This window comes from Mustela nivalis, assembly GCF_964662115.1.
Source record: "Mustela nivalis genome assembly, chromosome: 12".
NCBI lineage: Eukaryota > Metazoa > Chordata > Mammalia > Carnivora > Mustelidae > Mustela > Mustela nivalis.
In genome coordinates, this window is record NC_139031.1 from 47252694 (window position 1) to 47277135 (window position 24442).

Genomic DNA, 24442 nt, shown 5'->3' on the forward strand with positions numbered 1-24442 from the left:
TTGTTCACGTGGGAGCATATCCATAAAACCGATTCCTGGACTTGGAACTCTGGGTCGAAGTATATGTGCATTTGTAGGGAGGAGTGTTGCCAAACGGCCTTCCGCAGTTTGTCCTGATTTAAAATTCAACTTGAAGTGTCTTAGTGGACCTCTTTCCCTGTGGCAGCCTCTTTACCTATTAGCCCTGAGAGATGGTCTGAGAAGTCAGAGAAGCCTGGAAGACCCAACACCTCCTCCACATTGAGAAAATAAAGGTGTGAGGAAACACAAATGGAGACCACATCTCCCCCACTAGGATGGCTATGATCCAAGACACCAGACAGTAAGTGGTGGCTGTAGAGAATTCTGAACTCTTTGTGCACTGCTGGTGGAAACACGAAACAGTGCAGCCACCATGGAAAACAGTTTGGTGGCTTCTCCAAAAATTAAGCAGATAATTGCTTTATGATTCAGCAATTCTACTCCTAGGTCTATAAGCTTCAAAGGACTGAAAACAGGTATTCAAACACTTTTCCGTCAATGTTCACAGCAGCATTATTCTCAGTAGCAAGAGGCAGAAACAACCCAAATATCCATCCACAGATGAAGGGAGGAAAAAAAGGTGATATGTACATACAAAGGAATATTACTCAGTCATAAAAAAGGAAGGAAATTCTGACACATGCAACAACATGGATGAACCCCCAAAAGGTCACATATATCATATGGTTGTATTTGTATGAAATATCCAGAATAGGTAAATCCATAGAGACAGAACTCAAATCGATGGTTGCCAACGGCTGAGAGGTGGAAGGAATGGGGAAGTGACTGCTGATCAGGTACAGGGTTTTTCTTGGGGTGATGAAAATTCTTTGGAACTTGATACAAGTTATTGTTGCACAACACTGTGAATGTACTAAATGCCACAGAGTTGTATATTTCAAAATGGTTAATTCATGTTATATAAATGTCATCACAACAATAAAAAGGGAAAGTGGGGGTGTCCTCTTTTCACTGTTTCTGATATTCTTGGTCACCGACTCTCTCAATCCCCCACTATGAAATGCTTCTCTGTGCCCCCCTCCCAGGTTGGTCTATCCAGAGGAGCAGACAGAATGCTTGCCCAGTGGCTCAGTGGAAACAGAAGTTCACATATACCCAGCAATACCAAATGCTAGATAATGAGCCTGGTGCTTTATCTGCATTTTTTCATAAAATCTTCACCACAACCCTGCAAATTTGGACACTGTAAGTACCTTGTCCACTGTTACTTGGCTAGAAAGTAGTAGAGGGGGACTCCAAAGCCAAGTGCTTTCCATGAAGCAGCCAACCTCAACATTTTACCCATCTCAGCAGGGATTGGAGACAGCAGGACCTTGCCAACCCCAAAAGCCATTCCTAATGACTCGATGCCCTGAGCCTTTAGCCAGCCTGCTCCTCTGGGAGGCATCAAGCTCCTCCTCCTCCTGAAGCCCTCTATGTCCAGCTTACTACAAGCATTCCCTTGAAGCCCAGCTTGTCCCTTCTTGCCCTCCCACTTAACATAGTGAATTGAGTTCATGGCTCTCCATAAATACTAAGTGAATTAAATTGATCTCAGTAGGATGGAGCAAGGGACCAAAATGAATTCATAGTGTTCTGACCTAATCTGAATTAGGTGGCTTGAATAAAAAAAACCTCACCTTATTCCTGCTGTGATATGAAGAATGAAAGCTTTGGTGTTAAACAGTCTTAGCTTCAAATCCTGGGTCTGCTGCTTTCTTGCCTCATGTTCTCTAAGCCTTGGTTTGTACATCCGTAAAAATGTGGTTGTAAAACAGTAAGGAGGAGGGCGCCTGGGTGGCTCAGTGGGTTAAGCCGCTGCCTTCGGCTCAGGTCATGATCTCAGGGTCCTGGGATCGAGTCCCACATCGGGCTCTCTGCTCAGCAGGGGGCCTGCTTCCCTTCCTCTCTCTCTGTGATCTCTTCCCTTCCTCTCTCCTACTGTGATCTCTCTCTGTCAAATAAATAAATAAATAACAGTAAGGAGGATTGAACAAGATAGTATGAGAAAAGCCAGCATACTTCATTCAAAAAATATCTGTTAAGGTCCCACTATCTAACAGGCAACATATTGGGATAGGGGATTCTTTTAATGTGGTTAACATAATCCTTGAACTCAAATGACTTGCATTCTAATGGAAGAACAGACATTAAATAACTAATTGTGAACTAGGAGTCTTTTTTTTTTTTTTTTTTTTTAAGATTTTATTTATTTATTTACTTGACAGAGAGAGATCACAAGTAGGCAGAGAGGCAGGCAGAGAGAGAGAGGAGGAAGCAGGCTCCCTGCCGAGCAGAGAGCCCGATGCGGGACTCGATCCCAGGACCCTGAGATCATGACCTGAGCCGAAGGCAGCGGCTTAAGCCACTGAGCCACCCAGGCACCCGTGAACTAGGAGTCTTAACCTATTCTGTGTGTGGAAGGGTGTCAGAGAAGGCTTTCTGAGGAAGTAACATTGGAGCTGAGATGGAACGATAATTAGGTGGAGCTAGAATGTTCCAACAAAGGGCACATAAGGAGTGGGTGCAAAGACCCTGAGGAGGAAATGACCCAAGGGAGTTTAAGGAACTCAACACCCCTCCCCTTCTGTCTGTGTCCCTCCAGCTCACTCTCCAGGACAAAGTCACAGGGGTCATTTAAAGAGACAAATAGTCAAATCACCCTCCTCTTAATGCCCTGAATGACTGACCATTGTTTCTAGGAGACTCATATCAGCATCCATAAGGTATCTGTCTGGCTGAGTCCCTTCACCTCTTAGCCCCAATAGGGATGCAATAACACAGCCTCTTCTGAGGAACCTGCCCTACCCACAGCTCTTGTCATCCATGTGTCCAGCACTGTACAACACAACAGGCCCCCACCCCCCCAATCCATCATGGCTGACTAAATCAGGCATGTTCCCCAAACTAAAAGCTTCCCAATGTCCCCTGGTATGGAATCTAAAACATAGTGGAGAGAAAGAGAACTGGATAAGTCAGAATGTTTTAGTCAGGAGTTTGAGCTAAGGAATTCCACAAGAGTGACCAGAAGTTGAAAGGGTGCCATGAGCCTCAGGGAGGGCCATGTCAAGCCAAAGCCACAGCAATGTCCCATAGATGGAGACAAGTGCCAAGTGGTAGCAGAAGCCAGTCCACAGAGGGAGAGAATGGAGCAAAGGCCCAGAGAGAAGCAGAGATGTAACGAAAGACAGATCTTGTGACCAATCCCCCCACCGCCCCCGAGAAATAGGGATTCCCTGACCTGGGTGCCTTGGCTCTGAACAGCTCCTGTCTCCTGCCCCAAGTGGTAGCCCTGCCTCATTGTGGCCCAAGCTGGCCCTGAGATCCCTTTTTCCATTGTCACCCCAGGTGAACCTTTGCCATTGGATTCTTCCCTACTCCAACTACGCTGAGGGATGCATCCACAGGATCCAAGCAGACGGCTACTCAGCTAGGTCACAACCTCTAACTCTTTGGCCTCAGCCTTGGCACACAAACTTCTTGGTATGTACGTGCTGGGAAAGAATTAAGTGAATGAAATTTACATCCAAAACGATGGCTGGTGTGGTAATTGGAGATTGGTTTTCTCATTCAGTTTAACGGGCGCATTCTGCACAATGGATAAGAAATGGCATTTTCACAGTATTGAGCTTGGAACAAAAAGTCATGGAGGAAGAGGGGAGGAGGGAGGCAGAACAGGGCTGGTAGAGAGGTCTCTAGCACCCATTCATTTAGACTGTTTACCTATAAGCAAATATTTACAGGCACCTTTCAATCACTAAATCTGAGTGAAGACAGTAGCATGAGCACATACAGAGCAATGTGAGAGTCGACATTTCCTCTGCTTAGTGGTGTCCATTCCTTAGATAAAACTTCTCATGATAACGTATAATTGCAATGGTCTCATATACCACTGTTATTTTTCTGTTGTTACTATATTAACTGTGTAGGCCCCAGTCAGTGCCCCACACCATTCTGTGAGCACCCTCAGCTTGTGGCAGCCAGAGCTGGTCCCGAGACAGGGCAGAGCTATAACACCTTTGGGCACTGACACGAGATCATTCCTTGTGCCTCCAATTCCAACTGTCATAGCCACAGAGCCAAACACTTGAACAGTGGTCACTCAGACCACTGGGGTCCTGCCATTAAGTGGAGAGAGGGCTCCAGCTGCATAGAAAAGAATCCAGTTCATGGGAGGGGGGGAGAAGGAGGAGGAGGAGGAGTAAACAGTCTGGTTGTCATTTTCTCATTCTATACAAATAACACAAAGCATCCTTCCCTGGCATTCTCTCATGTTGAAATTCAGGAGGCATATGCATGTGGGGTGAGAAGCAGCTTCACCAGATATCATTTAGCTCTGTGTGACAGAGGGGATTCGAGCTCACCAAATATCCACATGCTCCACTCTGTATCCCAGTCTCCCTTGCAGTTGTGGGGCCATGTGACTAGTTCCAGCCTATGGAGTGTGGGGAAAATTCTGTGGGTCTTTCCAAGGACGAAGCAGTCCAAGCCAGCCAGCTGCCTCCATGTCTGTCTCTTTTGCCCTGCTGGAGTCTCCTGGAAGGCCACCTGCTCCTGAGAGCACAGCTGTAAGACAAAACAGGGATGCCTGATACACAACAGGAAATGGACTTTTGTTGCATTCAGTTGCTTAGATTTCACAGTTTATGTGTTACCACAGCACAGTACAGCCTGTTCTGGGCCTTACACTGCAAGGTTTGAGGTAGGAAGCCCAGAAAGGTAAGAAACAGGCTTGCTTTCTTTTTCTTCTTCTTCTTCTTCTTCTTTTTTTTTTTTTCTTTTCTTTTTGGGAGAGAGAGAGTGAGCACACACATACCGTGTGGGGAGGGGCAGAGAGAGAAGCAGAACCTCAAGCAGGCCCCCGGCTGAGTATGGAACACAATGCAGGGCTCAACCTCTTGACCAAGAGTTGGAAGTTTAACCAACTGAGCCACCCAGGTGTCCCTGAAATAGGCCTGCTTTCAAACAGCTCATAGTCCAAATTGGGAGAGCAGGAAGGCAAATATTCCCATGTCAAACATTAACGCTCAGGCCACAAAGATGGCAAGCAGATACCGTCTCATTCAAATAGCCCCCTAACAGAAACATGATTTGTCCGTGTGAAGTAAAAGGCTGACAGGAAAACAGTTAAAGACCAGGAAAACATTATAAGAGATAAAATTCTGTTCAACAGTAGGTGTAAATGTGGTGATCATGCAATCCCGAAGGGGCATCCTGATTCCTTCTAGGTTTGTAGTACAGGATATTTTAAAACACACAGAAAAATAGAGAGAATAGTGCCATAAGCCCTTCCTCAGCTCATCACCCAATTTGAATCATTGTAATCTATGGTGCAAATGTATCTATTCTGTATGTTTCTTTCCAAGTATTACTTTTTCCCCCTGCAGTATTTTTTAAAAGATCTAATAACCAGTCCAGAGTCAAAAGTCCCCATTTGTCTCAACAAAAAAACTTTTTTAGTTAATTTGTTCAAATCAGGACTCAAGACCAGTTTCAAACACTACATCTCATTGGTATGTTTTTAAAGCCAGATTTCAGCCCTGATAGCTTTACCACTGCACACATTTTTAAGTGCCATTTATACATATCGACTTCAACAATGTGATGAAATACGTTTTCAAGGCCCTGCCTACTCTGCTGTCACATACAACCAAAAAAAAAAAAAAAAAAAAATCGGTAAACATCAGCTGAAATGTCATAGGCCACATAATCGTGTTGGGTTTGCAGAGGCCAAACAACATGTGTGACCAGACCACATACGTCAAACACACACGACATGTGACCCAGAAGGGCCCTTCAGAAAGTGCCTACCACAAGGAGAAAGGCCACACGGAGTGTGTATCCATCTCCTTCACCACTGGAATATGCAGAGGTCCCATTTTAAGACTGGGGGAACTGTGGGAAAGGCTATATTTTATCGAAGTGGAAAGTGGCTGTGATTCTAGTCCCTATCTTCGGCTTTTCATCAAAAATAAATGACTCCTGTGAGGCAGTGGCCAAGAAACGTGGCCAACTAACAACTCTGGAAAGAAGAGACGGTCAACCCAGGTTTGAGCCTGTACCTTCAGCATAGTACCTGCAACACTACCAACCAGGAGAGCGGGTATGACCCAAAGGTATCGAGGCCAAATTCCAAACTCAGATGATTACTGTCTACTCTTATTACAGAATCAGAGAGGATTTTAGAATCTGAGAGAGAGAGAAGGAGAGAGACAGAGTGAGAGGCAAACGGAGACAGAGACGCAGAGGACAAGAGAGAGGAAGCATCATCTACCCACCCACCCATCTGTCCATCCATAGGAGAGGCAAAGGCAGCAAGAAGGAGCCGAGAAAGGCAGAGGCAAGAACAGGTGTGAGACAGAGAGAGGAACAGAGGGAAGCAAACACCGTATCTTCAGGTCTGACAGTCTGCTGAAAATCTGTGCTCCAAAAACTGCAAAAGGAACAAAACAGGTAAGCAGCAGCCTGGGCCTTCGGTTTCCTGCAGAGCCCACTGCCCTGCTGGCTTTACAGAGCCCCTGCGCCGCGCTCCCTGCTCTCCTGACGGGGATGAACAACCCGCCTTTGTTCTCTTTTCCCTGGCTACAGAGCAAATGAACAGGGGCAGTCAACACAACAGCCTATCAGATGTGGATTATTGGTTTCGAAGGAAACCCGGATCCCAGAAACCCCGCCAAAGAGATGGTGAAAAGGTCTGAAGAGAAAGCAGAAGCCTGTGGTTTGGGTGATGTGCCGATTAAGAGGGCTTGTTTAGAGCCACTTCGAGTGGCAAGGCGAACAGTGCATGTAAATGATCAAAAGCAGCCAGGACCCTCTCCCATCAGTCACAAAAGATGCTTAAGGCCGGTTCCTTTGAATGCTGTTTTAGTAGTGGTCTCATACAATACATCTTAAGGAACATTTATACTGTGTTCACTGTGCATTCAACTGTGGCCACTTCAAAGGTTTAGCCAAGTATTTTATGGCCATGGTAAAGGGTTCTTATTGATTTAAATTACAAGCTTGGCTCCCGTCAGCTCCACTTGAGGGCAAAAATGCAATAAAATATCCCACAGCACAAGAGACAGACATATCGCATTGAAAATCTTAAGAGATCCTTTTCACTATAATCACTCTCAATGATATTTATTTATATGGGCAAGGTTATCAGAGAGATTTGTCTACAATCCTTAAGCTTTGGGGGTTTGTCTTAGTTTGAGGATTTGCTTTTCAAAAAATGTAGTTCTAACCTGGGCCAAAGAAAGGTCATAAGTGCATTCTGTGTCCCCTGGCTTAGCCCTCCTCCGCTCCCCGACTACTGACTGAATGGTCGTTCCAAAAATAGTGACATTGACATACTGGCCATCACGCCTGAGGGATTATGGTTTTCAGTCCTCCAATCATTTGCATATCCAGCAGGCCAGACTCAAATGAATGAGAGGTGTCAAGGCTTGAATGACAAGCCTATCAAGACGATGGAAGGCTGTCCCAGGATTAACTGTCACAGAGACAAACTCCACTCTGGAGACAGAGACACGAGCATGCTATGGGAAGACTGTAAAATTGAGAAGGGGCGCGAAGCTGTCAATACGAAACATTGTTTATGCTACTCAATAAGCCCCGTGATCATCAGCACAAAGGAAGTCCCCTCATGCTAAGAAAAAGAGAGAAAGCCAAAGCAGCAGGCTCTGGTCTGCTTCATTCCCGGTTCCTTTATAATAATTTGCCTGAAACATACCCAAGACAGAGCTAACCCCTGGACATACACAGAAAGTAGCAAATGACTATTATGTGTCTGACATTTGAAATAACATGTTTCTGGAGGGTTGGCATTACAAGAGTCATTTCACTTCAAAATGTTATTCCTAATGTAATTTTTTAAAATTCATAAGAGGCACTTGCTAGAATTCAGTGTAGCACTAAAGTCACTCAAAAGACAGAGGTCAAATTCATTTCATTTCTTTTATGTTTTCTTCTCTCTGCTAGATGAAATAAATGATTAAGCCTAGAACACTTGGCAGTTCAGCGAATGTGCTCCGTGGCACCATTACAAGATCGATTTTCTCAATACAGGAGTCTTTCTAGGGTGCACATTGCTTAGCTGACATCTGTCGCCGTTGTCATGGTAGCGCTCTCTCCAGCATAGTGAGAGGTCAGGCCTGACAGGGAAGGCCTCGCCAGCTCTACCCCAGTCACTTCAAGGTTAACAGCCAATGGACCAAAGAAATAGGCAATTATAGTACAGTCAATTCCGGTTAAGGAAATATCTGAGAAGTAAATATGTCTGATAAGTGAATGGAAATGAAACAGCCAATGCTATTGATGCAATCCCATAATATCAATATCATTTTGTGGTGCAGTTTGGTTGTTCCTTGTAAAATGTCTATGCTCAAAGAAATCTAGCAAGAGCAAGGTATGCAAAGCTTCATTATGCTGCCGTTAGCCTCTGTATTTGGAGAATAGGATTCCCACAAATGGACAGATGAGTAGCAGCAGGAGGGCAACGCTTCTTGAAGACAAAAGTGCAAAGAGGATCCCTCGGTCTCCATCCCCTGTTGGTGCAGTCCTCTGATACTGCCTGCTGCATGGATGCCTGAAGAAGATTCCCAGCATCTTAAAGGAAATCAACTTTAAAACAATATTTATAATTGCTACCTCATATTTACCAAAATTTTATTTATCAAGATGAAAGTCTTTTCTACCGTTTTAATGACCCCCCAAAATATCAAGATTTCCAAATTACCAACAAGTTGGAATTAATAATTTCTAATGATATACATTTCTACTAAAGCATAACTTTTGATAGAGAAAAAGTATTATTATAATAGACATTCTTCGAATAGAATTAGAAAAATGACAGGTGGAACTAAAATGTAAAGATTTTCAATTACAAGTTGCATAGCCTAGAAATTCAGTCACTGACAACCTCTGCAGGTTGCAATACTTGAAATTCATTATAGTACACACACTCGCATTACCCACTGCTGATTAAATCCTGCAGTTAGTATAAAGAGATCTTCAGATTTCATCAGACATCTGAAAGAATAGCAATGACTTCTCTTCAGCTGTGAGATTTTGTTACTCACAATGAAGAACAGAAAATTAAGGGTAAAAAAAAATATATATATATATATATATATATATAATCACTGTGGTTACTTGTATCAGATTTTTGTCAAAATATCCATGGCTACCATGGCTTATTCATGACTGCTTAGGTCTTTGGCCAATCCTTGGCATATCAAGAGGTAGAATATCATCCAGCAAATGGTCAAGCCACAATTGCCAAATTGTCTCCCAGAGTTCTTGCTAATACACCGAAGCCGTTCATGTCTTCATGGTGAAAGGTGATTTAGCCCTTACACTGGTAAGCTAATGACACTCCCTGCAGCCTGATGGTCTCCTGAGAATGAATAGTTTCACTGGAAAATTCAGCATTATTTTAGAAGGGTTACGTATGGGTGCACAAAAGAGTAACCCACTCAAATTAGCTTAGGCACAGAGAATTTTATTGTAAAGAGGCAACAGGCTATCCTATGAAGAATGGGAAGCAAAGACAGGAAATAAATGAGACACGTGCTGAGTCAGAATTAGAATGAAACTGAAAACCAGAAGCCAGGGTTATTCTCTCTACATGGACTTCATCTCGGTCACGCTCTTCTCTCTTCACCTGCTTTCACTAGACTTCCTCTGCCTTTAACACAGTTTACTTGGAAGAAACTTCCAGTTCTGGCAGCACCCTTACCTTACTGATGGAGTTTCTCAGTGTCCAAATTTCAAATCCCCATAAGACAGAACCTGATTAGCTCAGCCCAGGCAATGGATGGGTTCGCCCACGGTTAGGTGCTGAGCTGGATTTCAGCTGCTGGGGTAGGAAGGGGCAGGGTGATGCAGTTTAGACATGACTGCCCAGGTCCACTCCATCAGCAAGGGCAAGGCACATGCTCCAAACACGTCTCCTATGTCTTTTTCAAGGAAGGGCTCAAGGTGACATATACATTGAAAATTCCCCACATGCCAACAGCTTTACTAATGAGCAAGAGTTCTAGAACAAAATGATGCTGACATGGTTATTCAGCAACAGGACCATGAGTTTATGTTAGTTGTAATGTTGTCACAGTCATCCCTATCAGTATAAAATGACCAACACTGGAAAACACACACATACACACACACACACACACACACACACCCTCCTCCTCCCTTGCCTAATTACAGAAAAAAAAAAAAATATACACTCTTGAGCCTTGGCCTTCATGACAGACTTTGCCAGCACTGCACTCTCTGTCCACTGTAGCCTGCATATGCCCAGGAATCCAACTAACCTGAGCTGTTTTCTGTTCCCTCTTCTGACCCCACTCTCTCCTTTCCTCCATGGCTCCCTGAACATACTGCTTCCCCTCCATCTTCTCTCTGGGCCACACCATAATTAAATATAACTATCACATCGAGGCTCTCAAAGAAAACCGGGAAGTAACGAATGGCCCCTGGAAGTAGGGTGTTTTCTCAAGCAAATGGTTTAAATGGACACTTGATGTCATTTGTTAAGAGAAAGCATACAGGGTCTGTCCTTGAGGGCCAGTTCCGATACCAGCTCCCTCATAAAACCTTCCCTTGACTACCCAGATGAAAAATCAATAATCCTTCCTCCAAGGAAGCATTTATTGTCTCTATCACAGTTTTCCAAATGTAAGAACTTGTGGATCCTTAAAATTATAAGCCCACAGACCTCTGTCTGAGAAACATTGCATTAGAAGTTAAACCCTGTCACCTGAGGGACCATTTGAGGCATGTTGAGTCATGACCTGAGACCTGAAATTATATGGCAGTTCTAAGTTAGACTGACCTTCAGATGATCCAGAGTACTTTTCTACTACTATCTAGATGATCATTAAAGTAAAAACACAAATCACCATCAATGAATCTCAATTTTAAATACTCAATTTTCTGGGGTTGTGTAGTCTGGCATACCCAGAGAACTTTCATCCCAAATCACTGGGTCTACTTGGAATTAACTAGATACCAGCTCCACCATTTTGATTTGACTTCATAGTGCTGCCTTCTAAAAAACATCAAACATCCTCTATAGCTTAGTAAATTATATACCTTCTATTTACACTTGATCAAAGCCATAAATCCAGAGCTTGTTTTGGATGGTGATAGATTTCCAACTTGTTCACCTATAAACCCAAAACACCAATCCTAGTCTTTTACAGACCCTGTGATTTTAGACACACCATCTGAGCAGGAATGTCTATCATTTGCCAAAACAAGGAAACTGTTTCAAATCCTTGCAAGCTATTAAAAAAAAATACAGTATTAGCTTCATTTGAGGGTTTTCTGCTTTTTTATCATCTCTGGCCCAAGCTGAGAATGACTGTGGTGGAAATAGAGATAATTCTTTTTGGTCCTTTGTCTCATTCTTGAGTGATTTCTTTCAGAATTGGGCTGAAGCTATTTTTTTTTAAATCTTTCATCTAATATATAAAATGCCAAGAACCATGCCAGGCATCTGAGAATAGATGTATCTAATGCTTAATGGGGAAGATGGATATGTAAATAGATCATGCATTGGGATAAAATCTGCAAATCAGATGTACATTGAATGCTATGAGAAAGAGGAAAAAATATTAACACTTACTCAGGAATTTCAGAAGACCCACATAAGTACCTGTTTTTACTAACCAAAATTAGTACTTTTCACTAACCTAAAGAAATCTGAAGAGGATTTTCACTTTTATGAAGAAAGCCATCAGTGTACTAATAACCTTTCATTAAAAGTGAAGTGAAAAACTTTCAGAAAGCAAGGGACACCTAAGTTGCTGCATAACAAATTACCCCAAAACATAGTAGCTTAAAGCCAACTTTTTTTTTCCTCACAATTTCTGAGCCAAGAGGTTGAGAGCTGACTCAAGTTTTCTCATTAGGTTGCAATCAAGACCACTCACATGGCTGTTGGCAGGAGGCCTCGGTTCATCTTACTGGGTCTCTCTCTCAGGCTGCTTGAGTGTTCTCATAAAATGGCTACTGGATTTCCTAACAATGAATGAACTGAGAGACCAGTCAGTGACCTATAACTGGATTTTTTAAATTCTAAGATCTTGTTGCAGCACAGGAAAATTCCAATTTACTAATGGGTTATAGTCCAAGAATTCACTTGTAAGAGGATTCTTTAGAATTCTAGGTATCAGCTAGCTCTTGCCACAAAGATGCTGTGTAACAAACCATCCCAAAACTCAGTGACCTAAACAGCTAGCATTTATTCTCACATAATCTGCAGACCACTTAGAGATCAGGTAATTTAAGCTGGTGCTCAGTTCCATGGCTTTGCTTCAAGTTGTCACTCAGCTAAATGGGTAACACCTATCCACGGAAAGCTCACCTCATAGAGAGCACAGAGGTGCATAAGGCACAAGAGGGCACACAGAAAAAAACAAAGCCCTAAAGCCCTAGAGTCAGAACTAGCACTTTGCCCACATGCGGTTGGCCAAAATCAAGTTCCATCGATGACTTCATAGTCAAGGGATAATAAAATACACTCCTTCTACATGAGCCTAAAGCGAGGAGTAAAGAATTAGAGCCAATCATTCAATCTATTAGCTTCTGAATGCATTTTTCCTTAAAAACAAAATTGCATATTATAGTTTATCATATTAGCTCACCAAAACTTGATTTAATGCTAAGAGGAATATCATCAATGGCCTAGAATCAGGTAGTTCTATGATACAATCACTTTTTTTTTTTTTAAGATTTTAAAATTTTGAGAGAGTGAGAGCACGGGGTGGTAGGGGGAGGGCAGAGAGACGGGGAGAGAGAGAATCTCAAGGATCCTCCCCACTGAGGTTAGAACTTGATGCGGGGCTCAACCCAGGACCCTGAGATCATGACCTGAGCCAAAATAAATGCTTAACCAACTGAGCCACTCAGGTGCCCCTACAGTCACATTTTTTAAGTAAGCCAAATTTGTCTTCCCATATCACTTCTTTTATCTTCTTAACATCGTTCCCATTTCTCCCCATGTGTTCAGGATCCTCATGGCTGCCCTAAACCCCTCACCTCTGTGCCTCACTCACTCTTCATGTCCCCCCTCCCAATTATTTCAGCCCCTAGTTTCAGATCTCTGAACCCCACATTGTAGACCCCTCCCAACTGGCTGCTGAAAGGAAAACTTTCTGACTGATCTACTTCATAGTCACAAATGAATGGCCTATTGTTTCCTAACAGTCCCCAAGACTTTTGACTTTTTAAAGGGGCCTGTCCCAAAGTGCAGTGATTCTCCCATTGGTGAGATTCAAGACAGTAAATACAGCAGTCAAAGTCAAAAGGTCTGGGATATTTTCAGAAAAGGGGAATATGTCTTAGGCCTTCTAGTTACTCTCATTCTGTGAAAGAAGTGTCGTTCATACATGTGGAGCCTGCTGTATTCACTTTATTACTCTCAGCTTCAATATTTTCTTTTCCTCTCTATGCTGCTACAGGGAATTGAACTCACCAGGAGAAGATAAATGTCAGCGTTATGATTTACATCTCATTACAGGACCAGTGTTGTTTCCCATTTTGAGATTTACTCTATAGGCCAAATCTTTAAAGACTTTCTTTTTTATCTTTCGACATTAAAATGGCATATTTCAGCATGAAATATGCTTACTTTGACTTCAGAGGAGCTTAATGGTTTGGCCCTTGTACAAGGTTTTCATATGAACATTCTTATTTTAAACAAACAAACAAAAAGAGAAATTATTGTCTTGAGAACATTGTTGCTAATCATATGTGAAATAATGTTTACTTTTAAAGATGGATCATAAAAAAAGATTCCAGGTATTAAATTTCAGTAACACCACTTTTCCACCCTGTTCAAATGTCTGTGTGCAGACAAAGGGAAGTGGAGATATCATGTAAGAGACTAATCTGAATAATTTGGACCAAAAAATACAGGTTTATTGATCTTAAGGTATGAATTTATGTATGGTTCTTCGTTTTTGCTGATTTTTCATGACAAAAAATAGCAATGCCTATATGCCTTGTGACAGCATTATATTGTCATATTTTAGCCATTTTGAGCACCCTTTGAAAGGCCTTTGCCATGCAAACTACAGTACCTAGCATCAAACTACATGAGGATGGGCACGTAACAACAATTATTTCTCTTTTTGTCCAGCCAAGTGTCAATACCATGACATCAACTTCAGGTAAGCTATGCTAGGTTAGGATTTGGAGTGTTGGGTTTGAGAGTTCCTTCTCACATTTTTTTTCTTACATTAGCCAGAGAGGTCATCCAAATTCCATGCTACCCAAGAAAGAAGGCTTTTCTTTACTTCTTAACAATCAAATTCTGATGAAGCCTAAGTACAGTCAAAACTCTCAGTGAGGAGAAGTGCAAAAGACAGTGTGTGATAAGGAATATGGTCGGAAAGGTAAGCTCCACCCTGAATAGCAGACCATTCATCAGTTGAGAAGCTGTCCTTATTACTGGCTCATCTAGAGTGAACTCATAGGTTAATGGCTAAAATGAGTCATGGGGTTCAGAGCAGCAGTTCAAATTCCAGGTCTTACATTTACCAGCCAAATTACTTAACCTTTCTGTGCTCAGTTTTGTTTTTTTTTGTTTTTTGTTTTTGTTTTTGTTTTTTACCTGCAGGTGAAGATAATAGTACATACCTCTTAGAGTAATTATAAAAATGAATTGAGTCCACATGTATAAGGTGTTGAGAACAGCGTCTGGCCAGCATCATGTCACTATCCTCATTATATGGGGATTCTTCTTAGTCATGCTGGTTCTCTTTCTTCTTAACTCAGGTATTTGACAATAGCTGAATCAGCCCATAATTGATTCACATTCTTGAGTTCCTTCTTAAACAGTGCTATTAGGAGTGCAACTTGGATAACCACTCCAATCTTGGCATGATCTAATAAAGTTGAAGAAGCTCATTCCCTATGAACTAGCAATGCTACTCTCAGGCATATACAACAGAGAAATTTTAGACCAAGAGACTAGATTGGATTAGAATATTCATGGAAATATGGTTTGTAATAACGAAAAAATGGAGACATCCAGATGGTCATCAAGAAAAGGACGGATATATAAGTCGTAGAGTATTTACACAATGGAATAACAAACAGTAGTGAGTATGAATAAAGTATGTTACATATATCAACTTAGACAAATCTCACAAATATAATATTGAGTGAAGAAAGGCAATCATAGATGATAACAGTATGATTCCTTTTACATATGGCTCAAACATGGAAAATTTGTTTTTAAAAAGCAGGAGCATGAGAGGAGTTTAAATAATCAGGACCTGAAAATGAAGCCATAATAGAAAAAAATCACATCGACACACAAATAGATGCATATCAGGAGCATAACATGCATGAAATCAGGGTAGGGATTACCTCTGGGAGTAAGAAGGGCATTACTGGAGTCTCACTGTTGGTAATAATGTACTATGTTTCGTAATTTGGGTGGGTAGGTGCATAGACATTCATTTTATTGCAAATAAAATGCATATCTAATGCGCATATATTATGAATTTGTAAGCATTTTAACATTTTATTCAAAAGTTCTTCAATGAAGAAAAAATAAATATAGCCACTACCTTGCTCAGGGTCCTATCCCATTTCTCTCAGCTGGCTCACCCACACACACATTTACGGCAGCACATACTGAGAAGACCCCAGTTCTCCCTTTTCAGCACACCAGGGCACTGTTCTGCAGATATTTCTAGTTAAGAAAATGCAGTAGAGTCAGGTTAGAGGGGCACTCTGCCTCTCTTTACATAGTTGTTTGTTTCCGCAATAGAAGAATGCAGTATCCTCATGAACTGTTTGCTTCTGTATTATCCACGAGTTCTTTTGGAAGTCAGAAGCTCTAACTCTTAAATGTAAAAACAACAAGGGAATGGCACCTGTGGGGTTAAAACCCAACTTTCCTGATTACAGGTTCCGCAAGGGAACATCCTCTAAATGGGATTTCAATCCATACATACGTGGTGCTCATTATGCACCACGAGACAGGATGGAAGCGGGAGAGAGAACAGAACCACGGACAGCTCCGGCCCGCGCTCACCTGCGCTAATGGGGACAGGTCCCCAGCCGCCAGCCCCTCCCAGCAGCCAGGATTTCTCTTTGCATTATTTATTTATTTCTAAGACCTGGGGGTGGGAGAGGAAAGAGAAGAAGAAAAGGAAGTGATTTTTCTTCTTAATAGGTTTGCTCTTCGCGCTCTGGGTAGAATCAATGCAAGCGAGTGGAGTTGAACACTCTCCTTAACGTCCCCTCCCCTCCAAACTGCTTCCTTCCATGGTAAATAATTCAGACAAAATAAAATAATCATGTGCTGGTAATTACCACCCCACCCCAAAAAACGAAGGATTGTTGCAATGCGGTCCCCCTGGATGTTGCAGGGACTATTCATGGTGCCCCTGCGGGTGGCAAGTTGAGGCCGGGATGTGGGGGGGAAAGGGGGCACATCTGGAGGTGAGGGCAGGAGTATGAATAAAGTATGTTACATGTATCCACTTAGACAAATCTCACAAATATAATATTGGAAAGCAATTCATATGTTGTTACTGCTGAGCAGAAGGGCCATGAAATGATGTCTCTGTGCTTCCATGGAAATGGCTGGCTTTCTGCTAAGGAAACAGTGTGTCTGGAAACAGCATGACACATTTCAACGACCTGCTCTAAACAAAATCCTTCTTTTTCGTTCTAATTTCCATATTTCTGCATGAGACTAAAGCTTCTATGAGAGGCTCCATGGCAGACCCCCTCAAAAAAAGGTATGTCTTTTATCCCAGCCTCACCTCTTCATAGAGTTTTTATTTTGTGAGTTTATTTCTTTATGTAAACACCTTGCTCACCTGTGTGGGCCTCACTGATAAGAATTTTTAGACAAAGAGAAAGTGGTTGTTTTACTTCCAAACATCAAAATAGTGCAGGCAGAGATGGCATTCGTTACAATATGAAAATAACATTCTCAACCCCACAGAAAAAAAGTGGTAGCAACTCATCACCTCCCCTCCCCCCTGCAAAAAAAACCCTCTCCTAACAAAACCATGCATGTGAGCAGTACAAGATAGGGACAGTGTGGTGGAAGGCATCTTATGAGGACACCAGTAATTTACAGGGAAATCTTTATACTTATAATACTTAATAACACTTACACTGATTCTCTGTGGACTCATCATCTTTGTGAAGAATTAAGCTGTAAACAATAATTTTTAAAACATCATAGACAAGACTGTGATGATCCCAACTGATTATTGCTATGTGGCATGTGGCCTTTAAATAAAAAGCTGCGCAAAGGTAACTGAACTCATAAACATGTAGACAGAATCCTTGCCTTGCTCTCATGCACGGCTCTGAAGCTGGTAGGGAAATCCTTCTGGAGTGGAGGCAAGTGACCTTCAGAGCCTGAGTTTTCGCAGGCTGCCCAATACACTGGGAGTAGAAGTGGATCCCTTCTCTCTGATACCTTTCTCAGGACCAGTGACAAAGACCACAAGGCCCTAAATCTGACTCGTCCAATATAGTAGCCACTAGCCACATGTGACTACTATACTAATCAATTTTAAATAATTTAAATAAAATTTAAAATTCAGTTCCTGACTTACATGGTCACATTTCAAGTGCTCAGTGGCCACACGTGGCTAGTGGGGCCATCCATAGTGGACAGTGCAGACATAAAACATTTCCATGATCTTAGAAATTTCTATTGGACAAGGCTGTTCTGGTGTCAGCACACTGTGCAAGACTGATAACACTCACTACATGGGGGGAAGCTTTTCCAAAGAGAAGGAACAGGATCTCCAACCCTAAATCACTTCTATATTTGGTACAACCATTTAAATAAGTGAAGTATCCATGAGAAACAAGTACAACACCCAGTGTTTTAAAAATCCTCTTTCTACCCAAATGAGCCTTAAGATATAATAGCAGGATGTTTTCGGGTGCTTAGTAAAGTCATCCCTCAGTTTGTTTAATTTCCCTCTTCCATATGATGTTCTTAATAAGACAGTTTTTGGAGAGAAGGAAGAGCCCATGTCTTGGGTGAAATGATTTTTTTTCCTATTCTTTTTCTTTTTTAAGATTTTGTTTATTTGAGGGAGCGAGAGAAAGACAGAGAGTGCAAGCAGGGAGAGGGGCAGAAGGAGAGGGAGAAGCTGACTCTGTGCTGAGCAGAGAGCCCAAAAACCTAGGGCTCCATCCTGGGGCTCAAAGGCAGATGCTTAGCCAACTGAGCCACCCAGGCGCCCTTTGTTTCCTACTTTAAAAAGAGAATAAGTGATTCAGATGATAATATGAAAATGTTGCATTAAAATACTTAGCAGGCTAGATAAGACATTAAGGCCTTTGCTCATTCAGTCATTTTCCCAACCAGTATTTACACTTAGGTTTGCCATGTGCCTGACACTATGCTAGGGTCTGATTTAAGATTTTGGACTCACAAAGGAGAGGGAAACAAACACAAACATAAAGACAGTGCAGGACAATGGCCATCAGAGAAGTGTGGGAGAGAGAGGGTTTGGGGTTTTAGAAGCAGAGGAGCCCACTTCCTACTGGGGAAGCAGGGCAGCTTCCTGGAAGAAGTGGCCTTTGAGCTGGATTTTAGAGCAGAAAGTGACTGGAGGTGTGCAAACTCAGGGTGACAGGGGAAAAGAGAGGGACTGTGTTTGGAGAACCCTGGGTATCTCAGTTAAGCTGCCTGGTAAGCTAAGTAAAGGAAACTGGGAGAAGAAAGCACCAGAAAGGCAGATCACACATGTGGCAGAGGACCTGAATGTGAGACTGGGCCAAAAACTGGCCACCCTAACCCCATCCCGCTCCCAGTGAGGCGCAGACTCCGGCAACTGCCTTCATCAATGCAGGGTGGTCACTTTATCGGTGCTTATAACTGCTTTACCCTCGTTAATGAGGGGTGGTCACTTTATCCATACTTGTAACTGCTGAGGAGCCTCTGTCCCTGACACTCTCCCTGTGATTGGTGCTCCATGTGATGGGAAGTCATTCTGTCATCAGTTATAATGCTAGGGGCCACCAACACCAGAATCCACTCACATTCCAACCTAGCTCATCTCCTGTCCTCAAATGTTTACCTGTTAGCTCAGTTCATCCTCAGCATCCTGGATCATTTACAGCAGCTATACAGTGACCCCAGGAGAGTGAAAGAAAGGATTCAATCTCCAGGAGCAGCAAGGGTAGTGGGCAGAATCCCAGCCCTGAAGTCGGAAACAACTCACCCCTGATTCTGTCCTGTAGCAGCTGGGACACTAGCAAAGCACGTACAGGCTATGACCCTCGGCTCCTTATCTTCCTATAAAGTGGAGGCAATGAGTGCCCTCACTCAGCTACAAAATTACTGGGGAGACAGAACTTATTATCATATTTAGATAAGAATTTGGAATAGTTAGTATTGATTCATCCTCTGACAAAAATAAATCCAGAATAACTTTTTCTTCGTGAATAATGTCCTTTTTCTCCTCAAAGGAACAATTTTCCTTCTAATTGAAAGTTACCATTTCTTTCAAAATAGTTTATATCCACACTGAAGCTATTTTTTCTGATCTTTTTTGATTCGCTTTCTTTCTTAGCTTTTGTCTGTTAATTTAGGAGAAAGCAAAGGATTTATTTTGTGATTTTAATTTTTAAACTAGTGTTGAACTTCTTGAAATCCTATTGTATGGGGCACCTGGGTGGCTCAGTGGGTTAGGCCTCTGCCTTCGGCTCAGATCATGGACTCAGGGTTCTGGGATTGAGCCCCACATCGGGCTCTCTGCTCAGCAGGGAGCCTGCTTCCTCCTCTCTCTCTCTCTGCCTGCCTCTCTGCCTACTTGTGATCTCTGTCTGTCAAGTAAATGAATAAAATCTTTAAAAAAAAAAAAAAAAAGAAAGAAAGAAAGAAAGAAAAGAAAGAAAGAAATCCTATTGTATGCTTAAAGTCATCTTCCTGGCCGGGGAGGATACAGAAGCAGTATTGGTGAAGGAGGGGGGGTTCTGACCACAAAGACATTATAACCTAATTAGTTACTTGAGCTAATTTATTTTGTTCCATTTGTATGCAGTTACAAAAACATAATTAAAGAATTACTAAAGGTCACGTTGTAGTTGAAATTACATGTGCTTCAGAGCATAAAACAATGGAGAACTCACCTAAGACAGAACAGCAGGGGAACGTTTGATGCTGTAGGGCGGTTCTATGTGAGCCCTGAGGGGCAGGCAGGGTTTGCTTGGAGAATGGGAGAGGGAACGTACCCCAGGCACTGAGAAGTCCAGACAGTAGTTATAAGCAGCCCTGTGACCTTGGAGCAATGAGAAAAGTGGCCACATTGAGTGGACAGAAAACACTGGCGAATCAAAGGAAATAAGTTTGGGTCAGATTATGAAAGATTCAGAAATTTAGCATCTTTGAACAAATGCCTTTTGATAATTTAAGTTATGTGGGGTCACATGTAACTACTTGCAATGGGTAGAAGATAAATAAGGTGGTCTCTCTGGTTCAAGACACTAGAATTCTGGGACATAGGACTAAGTCTCCTGACAGATGACTCTTTGCACCCACTGATCTGGGGGAGGCAAGGAACCTCCTGGGGAAACGCAAACAAATCAATAAACTTGAACTGTTTTTATAACTGTTGGTCAGACAACCTTGCACCTATCTGGAAGGGGGAGGGCATTCAGAAGCCAGGCTGAGGGGGGACAGTGGAGAGATGGCAGGAAAGAACTTACTATGTGGGCTGTAATCTGGCAGGGCAAGCCAGTTTGTGAAGAGGGCCAGAGAGCCACATACGAGTGGTGACCTTGGACAACCAGTGAGGTCTGGTACCTGCAGCCACCTGCCCCAGCTGACCTGATGGTGTCTCTGTACTTCTGTAGGAACTGAGAGGGGGACCTCAAGATGTTCCTTTAGCACCTCAGTGCTCAAGCAACAATGCTCTGGGACCCCTTTTTTACTGTAAAGTAATGAAAGAAGCATTTTCACTTCCAAGATAATACCAAGCAGTCATAGCACCCATGGAACCTAATGATATTAGTAGGGGCAGGTCAGTCTTCTAAATCTGCACTTAAGCAAAGGAAGAAGCCTCCATGGAGCAGGCCAGAAGTAGCCATGTGGGGAGGCAGCAAAGGCCACATATTATGGTCGGACAGATACATTACCAAAAATGTACTAATGTATTTTATCCCCCCAACCTCCATGCAAAAAGTGTGGCTCCCCACTCCTTGACTCTGGGCATGGCCAAGTGAATAGCTTGACAAAGTAGTGTTAGATGGGACACAAGCTGAAGCTTAAAATGTGCTTGTGTGGTGGGCCTTGCACTCTTACACTTCTGCCACCACTCTGAGAAGACTGCATCCCAATTAGTCCCTTGATCCAAGCTGGGGCAGACCCAGACCCAGAGGATGAAGCAGAGCCAACCCCAGCCAGCCTGCACCTTGAGAATAAATGGCATAATATAATCCACACAAACTAGAAATCCAAATCACACAAATTTCAAAATACAACATTCCACAAACTGGGACTGTCCTTGCCTACCTTATCGAATGCACCTTTCAATAAACAATAATATTATTGCACTATTTATAGTAAGGAACTGTGAAGAAGGGGCCCACACAAAGAGTGTTATTCTTTATTTTTTTTTCCCATTGAAAACAGTGGTTTACTCCAGGTACGGCTAAAATAAGGCACAAATGTGAACAAAACCTAAAACCTGCCCGGGCTAGGATTTACAGCAGCAGCTTTTGGAACTCAGACATCTTTTTTTTTTTTTTTAAGATTTTATTTATTAATTTATTTATACATTTATTTATTTTTAGAAACTGGGGGTGGGGACAGAGGGAGAGAGAGAGAGAATCTCAAGCAGACCTGGCGCTGAGTGCAGAGCCCGATGCAGGGCTCGATCTCACAACCCTGAGATCATGACCTGAGTTGAAACCAAGAGTCAGACACTTAACTGAGGAGCCACCTAGGTATCCCCAGAACTCACACCATTCTTTTTTTGTTCAATGCATCATTTCTTTTTTTCTTTTACTTTTTATTTTGAAATAACTTTAGACTTACAGAAAAGTTGCAAGAAGGATACAGACAGTTCCCATACTCTCTACACCCAGTGCTAACATTTATTTGGATTTCATCAGTTTTTCTACCAATGTCCTTTTTCTGTTCTAGGATCTAATCCAGAATCCCACCATGTTTTGTCTCCTTAGCCCACTCAAATCCGTTACAATTCATTAGTCTTTCTTGACATTTCATGCCTTTGACACTTTTGAAAGTTGCTGGTCAATTATTTTTCAGAGTGGATTTGTCTGATGTTTTCTCATAATTAGAGTGAGGTTATGCGTTTTTTAGTAAGAATACCACAAAAACAATGTTGGCTCCCTCTCAGTGCATCATGGGGTTAGGGGAACGGAGGGAACTGATTACTTGATCACTTGGTAAAGGGAGTGTCTTCTGGGTTTCACCACTGTAGAGTTACTGTTTTTCCTTTGTAATTAATAAAGTCTTGAGAATGGTACTTTAAGACTATACAATTATCCTGCTTCTCCTCAAACCTTCACCTCTGATTTTAGTGTCCATTGGTGGAGCTTGCTTGCAACATTATTACATTACATACATTGTCATATGATTACATTATGTTACGCTATTATTACTGTGGCATTTGCCAAATGGCAGCTCATCCACCTAAAGCTGGAAGGGAAGCAGCTAATGAACCGCCCCTTCACTTCCCAACTTCAACCCAACCAATAATGAGACTGAACTAAATGTGCAAAGGGGTAGGAAAGGTCCAGTTCCTGAAACTAAGGACTCTCAGCCACAATTTCTTTGTAGTGTCAACTGAACAGCAGTTGACAGATCTTGCTCAGAAGGCAAAGAGGAGAACAACCAGGGAGCACAGCCAACTTTCATGCTAATCAAGGTGAATAAAGCCATGACATAGAACAGAAAACCACAGGACTCTATTTAACACAACCAGAGATTCAACCTACTCAGCTAACTACCTTGTTTTCCATTTGTAATTAAAGTCTCAAAGAAGCAGCTTCCTTGTGTGCTGCCCCCAAGCAGAGCCCCAGACAACATCCTCATTTTCAATACTTCTTCCCCTTTATCTCACTCTGCCTGATGCCTAATAAGCTGATTGCTATTTACTTTGGACCAACAGCTAATCTGTTAATGATTGATTTTAAATTTTTACAGTCATTTGTCTCTGGCAGGACCTGAGACTGCAAAAGGCAGTCCTTCCCTACCTGATGAATTGGCTTTTTCTTAGAAAGAAAGGAGGAGAGGAAGGAAGGAAGGGAGGGAGGGAGGGACAGAGAGAGGAGAGGAGAGGCGAGGCGAGAAGAGGTGAGGAGAGAAAAGAAGAGAAGAGAAGAGAAAGTTGATTTAAGTCAAAAGTCTTCATGGTTGCATTCTGCTGACCAACAATTAACATATAATGAAAAATTTCAAAGCAATAGAAGAAATGGTGATTCTTCCTCTAAAATTCATCTGCCTTTGAAATGGTCAGCAGATAATAAAAGTGGGCATTTTGCTAATGGTGGCATGGGGCAAAGACCCTCTTCCATACGAAGTAAATTGTAATTGTACTATAAATTTACAGAACCTAAAATTCTTTTTTTTAAAAGATTTTAATTATTTATTTGACAGAGAGCGAGAGAGATCACAAGTAGGCAGAGGCAGGCAGAGAGACGGGGGGGAAGCAGGCTCCCTGCTGAGCAGAGAGCCCGATGTGGGACTCGATCCCAGGACCCTGAGATCATGACCCGAGCCGAAGGCAGCGGCTTAACCCACTGAGCCACCCAGGCGCCCCCAGAACCTAAAATTCTTAATTAACAAAATTGATGCTCATTGCCCAACTAGAATGGGTTAGCTAAACTAATGCCATTACTGTCTTTTACAAAAATATCTGAAATGCACACTGTATGATAAATGCATTTTTTGCAGGATATACGCACAAAAGTGAATTTTGCTTTATACACACACACACACTATTGAATAGACAATGGTTATTTTAATTGATATCACACAGCAGTGCACTGCAATTTAATCAGTGCTTCTAAAAATAAAACCATGGATCACCATGTTCTGGAAAGTACAGCGAACCTGGCTCATGAGAGTACCGCCCACATTTGTAAAACCCTGATTCGTCCAGAAAGTTAAGCCTGCCTCAGAGACGCCATCCCTAATTTTGTAAATAAGAATGACCCCCAAGGCTAACATTTCCATCAACTATTTATTAAAACGCACCCCAAGACCTCTCATCTCAAAATGGAATTAAACTCATCCAAGTGTCTCTGAAAAATGAGAGTGATTTAATATGTGAACCAGCACTTGCGCAAACAAAAAGGAAGGACTCTGGTACAAAGCGGTGTTTTGGTGTCTTCCTGAAGAGCCAGTGTTATAAATTAGCAGATTAGACATTTTTGCAGAGCTTCTAAAAGGAAAGGC

The 24442-nt window shown here is 42.3% G+C and overlaps 1 long non-coding RNA gene across 3 annotated transcripts in view; it reads right to left on the minus strand.

The window, feature by feature from the left end:
- The window catches only part of LOC309845360, a 138875-nt gene that overhangs the window by 97328 nt on the left and 17105 nt on the right, over positions 1–24442 (minus strand). For all 3 annotated transcript variants that reach the window (XR_014301238.1, XR_014301239.1, XR_014301240.1), the window contains one exon: positions 4386–4587. This is a non-coding gene — a long non-coding RNA (uncharacterized lncRNA). The remainder of the gene's footprint in view (positions 1–4385; positions 4588–24442) is intronic.